The sequence below is a fragment of the Parasteatoda tepidariorum genome, chromosome 4 (assembly GCF_982258835.1).
Source record: "Parasteatoda tepidariorum strain Cologne lab strain chromosome 4, Ptep-v5.0, whole genome shotgun sequence".
Taxonomy (NCBI): domain Eukaryota; kingdom Metazoa; phylum Arthropoda; class Arachnida; order Araneae; family Theridiidae; genus Parasteatoda; species Parasteatoda tepidariorum.
Window position 1 is genome coordinate 41,535,899 of NC_141758.1, and position 6,000 is coordinate 41,541,898.

General features: G+C 26.0%; 1 protein-coding gene across 1 annotated transcript in view; it reads right to left on the minus strand.

Annotated features, from left to right (window-relative positions):
- Positions 1-5,678, minus strand: part of LOC107447073 (ornithine decarboxylase) — a 28,874-nt gene extending 23,196 nt beyond the window's left edge. Inside the window, exon 1 of the mRNA XM_087160996.1 lies at positions 5,455-5,678. The gene's annotated coding sequence lies outside the window, so the exon portion shown is untranslated. The remainder of the gene's footprint in view (positions 1-5,454) is intronic.
- Between the last annotated feature and the right edge of the window lie 322 nt (positions 5,679-6,000).

Sequence of the window (6,000 nt, forward strand, 5' to 3'; positions counted from 1 at the left end):
AATTTATTGCACAGTATATCTTACATTTATGAATACATCTAAAAATAAATCCTCCAAACTTTGAATTAATTTTCGTTTTATTGAAACATATTATAAGAAATTATTTATAATTATTATATTTAAAATTTTTAGAAAATTTTGAAAGCTAGTCTTGGGGGTAGATTTGTTCGTTCTTGTTGTGGGACTGTATAACGTTTTCAACTCATTTTTCAAATAGAACATTAGAATTACAATAATTGGTTCAAACTCCAGTTTTTTTTTCCACGATGCGATTCTTAAACATACATGATTCATATTCTTATCATTTAGATGTCAAGCCAGCATTAAGTTTTCGCACGGGTGAAATTTTCTTCTAACAAATAAGAGAGACGTTGATCGAAAATGTTTCCTCTCAACTATGAATTGATAAAATATTCTCCATTTATCAGTATCAAAAATTTAAGTGAACGAATTCAATTCGGGCATCTTTCTTGTTAGTAACAACTAAATAAATTTTTTATTTAGTTGTTATTTTCATGACAAACAAAAAAAAATGCATTAAAAAATTAATGAATTACAGAAACAAAATAAAGCAGTGCTCAATCCCACTATTACGTACTGAAAAATTAGACATAAATTAACCTAGAGTTTATTAAAGTTTTTTAATCCTTTGGCGCAGGTGTGACACCTGTATATATATATATATATATATATATATATATATATATATATATATATATATATATATATATATATATATATATATATATATATATATATATATATATATATATATATATATATATATATATATATATATATATATATATATATATATATATATATATATATATATATATATATATATAACTCTCTAATTACAGGTAAAATTATATTTTGGTATTTTTAATGATACTTCGATAATTGGAATTAATTTCTACTAAATATAAATCCAAAATAAGTACTTTGAATTTTTTTTTCATTCCTGTTTAAAAATTTATCAATAATTAATTTTATAAATTAAAGACATTTCATTGATGAATAACTTCAAATAAGTGCAAATTCGAATAATTATTCTTTGGAAGTGAGCCGTGTATGGAAGATTTTACCTTTACCGAAAAGAGTGACACTTGTATCCCATGCTGTAATTCATAACTATAAATTATTAAAATGTTAAATGTAATATTTTTCATTTACTTTGGCATAAATTAATGAAAATTAATGAAAAAAGTAAGAAAATTATGTTTAATAAAAATTCAGCTTAAGCTTAAATATCCATAAAAATTAAAACCTATTATTTCGTATTTACATTTAGTGCTTGGGATTATGCATAATTTAGTGCACATCAGATTTATCACTCAAAAGGCATTTTTGATTAAGATATTAATTCATTTACTTGTGGGAAATCTTAAGTCAACTTTCTAAGAATCCGTTAAGGTTGATTTTAGAATCACACACTTGTCTGAAATAAGCAATTTATTTATTTATTTATTTTCTTTTGGTTCTTGGGATTGAAATATTTTCGTACAAATTGTGAATGCATTAATGAAATGTATAAATGAAATGCTAACGTACAGAGTTAGCATTTGATAGTGAAACTTTCTCACTGATATATTTTATTTTCCTTAAAAATATGAATTTCGAATTGTTATGAATTTTATTTATCATAATTTGTGAAGAAAATAAATTATTGAAATGATTGCATAACCAAAATGTTTTGAGAAGATATTTTTTTAACCTGTATAATATAAAAGGCCCTGTTTGATTTTCTTTCAAAGTAATTGAACTCTCTTGCATTATTATTTTGTTGCTTCAAAGCAAAAAGAAAAAACCTTCTAAATGTACTTTTTAAAAAAATATTGCTAGTTTTGTTCCTAATGAAATACTACCCAATTCCAATAGTAAAACAAACTGATTTAACTAATTTTAAAAAAATTACAAAAGAAATTAATTTTAGTTACATTGTAGGCTGTATTCAGTTATGTACATATTTCTGAAAATTATTTAGCAACATTTTAAGTTCTGTATTTTCAAAATTCCCGTTAAAAAATTCAGATAATTTGGCACAATTACTTTGAACAAACAAATCATTTCCCAACTGATATTGACTTTGTTTTAATGTAGGATATTTATCTAATAGTGTAATAATGCTTTATTTTATACTAATTTAAAACCTTTTCTATTAAAATAAATATGGAAGTTTTTTACACATATATTAATTATTTTATGCTAACATCATTAAATTTGGAAATGCCTTAGAAAATGTTTAACGACAAATACATTTTACATAAATTCTGATAAATAGCTATTTAGAAAACAACGAAAAAATTTTAGGTCGAGGTTTTGCCAAGATAAGAAAAAAGTAAGCTTAGAGTAAATTCTAATAACACATTTTTTAGTAATAAAATGTTTTTATTATAGTATTTCGTTAATTTAGAAAGAAAGTTTTTGACGAAAAACAAACATATTAATAGTGCTTGTTCAACCCTCTTTGAGAACTAGAACTATTTTAAACATATTTAGCGAATTGCTTTAGTTTTATTAATCACTTTTTCTTACTGTATTATGTTGGTTTTGTTAATCACTTTTAGATAAGTAAGAAATATCATTTATCAAACATATTTACAAAAGACACGCCCAATTAGTGCTGGTCAATGAAAAGTAATACTTATGATTTAACCTTGTCTTCAAGGCCGAGTAGTTCTCTCTTGAATGAATTCCAATTTCACGTTTCCGAAACGAGTGATATTGGGCCTCAAAGCCGTAGTTAATAACTTGCTTCCCAATGGTAAAGGTAATAATTATATAATAGAAAATTATGTTGACATTGCTAGTAGCTATGCCTTATAAGAGCAGGATAGATTTTTTTCGCGTCCTTTTTTTACGTCATGGTTTGTAATCACAACATTGAAAAAAAATATAAACTTCTCTATTCAGTTTTTAAATAAATCAATGCTGATCATAATTGTCGTGCAATTTTCCCAGAAATTCAAAGCAACGGAAAACTCTGAAAAATTACTCTTAAATTATTTTCCATCCTAGAATATTTTACACAAATTTTTGAGCGTTTCTTCAAACCATAAATATTGTTATGAAAAGTCTCAAAAGGCAGGAAAATCTTACAGATGTGCTAGTGCTCTAAAAATTTATTACAATTTATTAGCAATTTTCTCTCTTATCTACTCTTTCTTTATTCACTGGAGCTATTAAAATTAAACTAATCACTAAGGTAATTTTATTATATGATTGTAGGTATATTTAATGAGAGATACAAGGATTAACAAAATGTAAATCAGCAGTTAAGGAAATTATTTTTAGAGTGAGTAATTATTTTGGAATAGTAATTTTAAAAATAAAACTTTTATAAAATATTTTAAAATTTTTATAATTAATAAAATTTTTCACACGAATTTTGGCTATCAGGCATAGCGCCTTATGTCTGAAAATCGTGGGAAAAATTTTCAAAAAAATTTTCAAGAATTTTAGAAGAAAATACAAGGAAACTTCATCTGTTATTCGTGTGAGGATTATATATTTATTTAAAGGGTGATTTATATTTTAAAAAATAAAAGATTTTCATTCAATTTTTTTCCTATTTTTTTTGTTGTTCAAATTTTCAATCAAGATTTTGTTTTGTCCAGTAAGGCAAAAATAACATAAATTAAATAAATGAAAAAAAAACCTCTGCAAAATATAATTAAAAAGACGAATATGAGATTTATCGTATGATTATAAAAGCAATTATTTTGTGACTGCAACGTATTTTTTTTAAAGTAAATCATATTTCTTATTATAAATTAAGAAATATAACAAACATCATTGTTTTAAAATCAAACATGATTTTTTCCTTTTAATCTTTGATACTACCGCATTCACAATTGTTATCAGAAAGCCAAAACAAATTCAATTCGCAGTGATGTAGTCTTTCAAAACATCCGATTTAACCGCCTTTTATTTTTATATTTTGAAATCCACTCGAAAGTGTATTCTCTGAAAGACTTGTCAACAAAAGGAGTGTGAACCCTAACACTACCGATCACAGGTAAACGTTTCTTACAAGAAAATTTTAGAAAGTTTTTGTCGAGTGTTTTATTGATATAACTCTTGAAAAAACCTTCGTAGATGGAATAAAACACTTCAAACACACCCGATTCAAAGTCAGCTTTTGACGCCACAAGGTAGAAATTTTATCAAAAGTAGGTTCGTACCATGGATCGCTTACAATTCACACTTAGGTTCAATGTTTGGGAAATGAATCGATGAATGATTTGGCAAAATAGAGAGAAGATAAGAGAAGACAAAGATGGCGGAGAGGTACGGAGACGGTTAGAGTTGAGTGAAATTGGGTATCTTACAATTCCTTTAAAGGATGGATCGCGATACATATTTACTCGTTGCCATCACAACGTTTGTATTGATGATTGCTATGATCTTTTGCACAATGGGATAGAATATTTCATAAGAAATTTAAGCATGTGCAACCAAGTCAACAAAGTTCAACGTTTCCTTTTAAGTTAACCATTTTTTTAAAAATCTTTTTAAATGTGCACAAGAAATTACAAACAATATGGATAACTTTTGGTCTCATGCACAAGTTTTAAATCATGTTCAAATATTCATTATTTTATGGTTTTTTGAATTAGTTATTTGTATTTACAATTAATTTATGAAATAATGTATAAAATTGTTGCAAAAAGCTTTTGCTAAAGAAATTACAAAAAGCTTACATTAATTTGCGCACATTGCGAACAGCCAGCCTAATTGTGCAATGAGTGATATATTTTTTAATTAGCCTAAAAGTACGTAAGCTTGTTGCAATAGCCACTTAAAAATGTCAGTCGTCTCATTTCAAAATATTCCAGTGTTCTTCAATTATACGGGCGCATTTCAAAATAATGTGAGGGGCTTACAAGCAGTTTGATTTTTCAGTTAGGCTTCATGACCAAACAGCTATAGACAAAATGGTTAAATAACTTTAGACGGAATAGTTTTTTATTTTAAAAGTACCTAACAAATTATAATTATACATGGTTTTAAAGAAAATCATTCCTGCAATAGCCCATTGTGGGAAAAGGGGATCATGGAAGTTAAGCAATTTCATGACGAATGGCTTTATTGTGGCAAAGTGGTCAGTGACACAGAGAGAAACAAACGGAACAATTCACAATTTTAGCTTTTTTTCAAAAAAAAAAAAAAAAAAAAAAAGAAGGGAAAGAAACTATTTATTTGTGGTCTCTAAAATTTTTTAAAGGTTACCAGTAGTTGAAACCAACTTCAAAGAACTTATAACACTGCATTTTTCAAAGATCTATAAAATAGCAAACCAAGTACCGAATAGAACATTTTACCGAAGAGATATTTTACTCGAAAAAAATTTTACTAATTAAAAAGTAAATAAATAATAATAATAATAATATATATATATATTTATATATAATAGGAATAGAACATTTCAATAAAATAAAAGAAACTTACTGAATTAGAACGGTTAAAAATTTTTGTGCCGTAATACAGGCCTTGTCTTCGCTGAAAAATTTTCAAGCCGGAATTTTTTGATTGGCTGTATTTCTGAGCCTCTAAATTCTCAGCAGTAGCTTAGGAGTACTAAAATACTATCTTAACTAGTCTAAGAATTGTTAAAGGTTCTTCCAAAACTCCTCCTTTTCAGAAGTTCCTGACGATTTTGAAAATACAGCAGCAAACATTTCGTCAAGGAGCTTTTTATATGTCGAGTTTTCTTATTTTTGACGTCAATATTCCATCACTTTTTTAAATGTTTGCTCAGATTGCCTCTTAAGATTGAAAGTGGTATTATATTATACTTAATTGTTTTTATCTTTAAGCCAAAAAACGTTTCGTAGAATTGCTTTTAGGTTTTGTTTACAGTTGACTGATTTTTTACTACAAAACTACATATTGATGTAATGTAGTGGAACTAAAATGTCTTAATTTAATTCAGTTTTTGAAAATCACTGATACATTGAGTTGAGTAATTTAACCGTAATAGAAATTGAAGAAAAG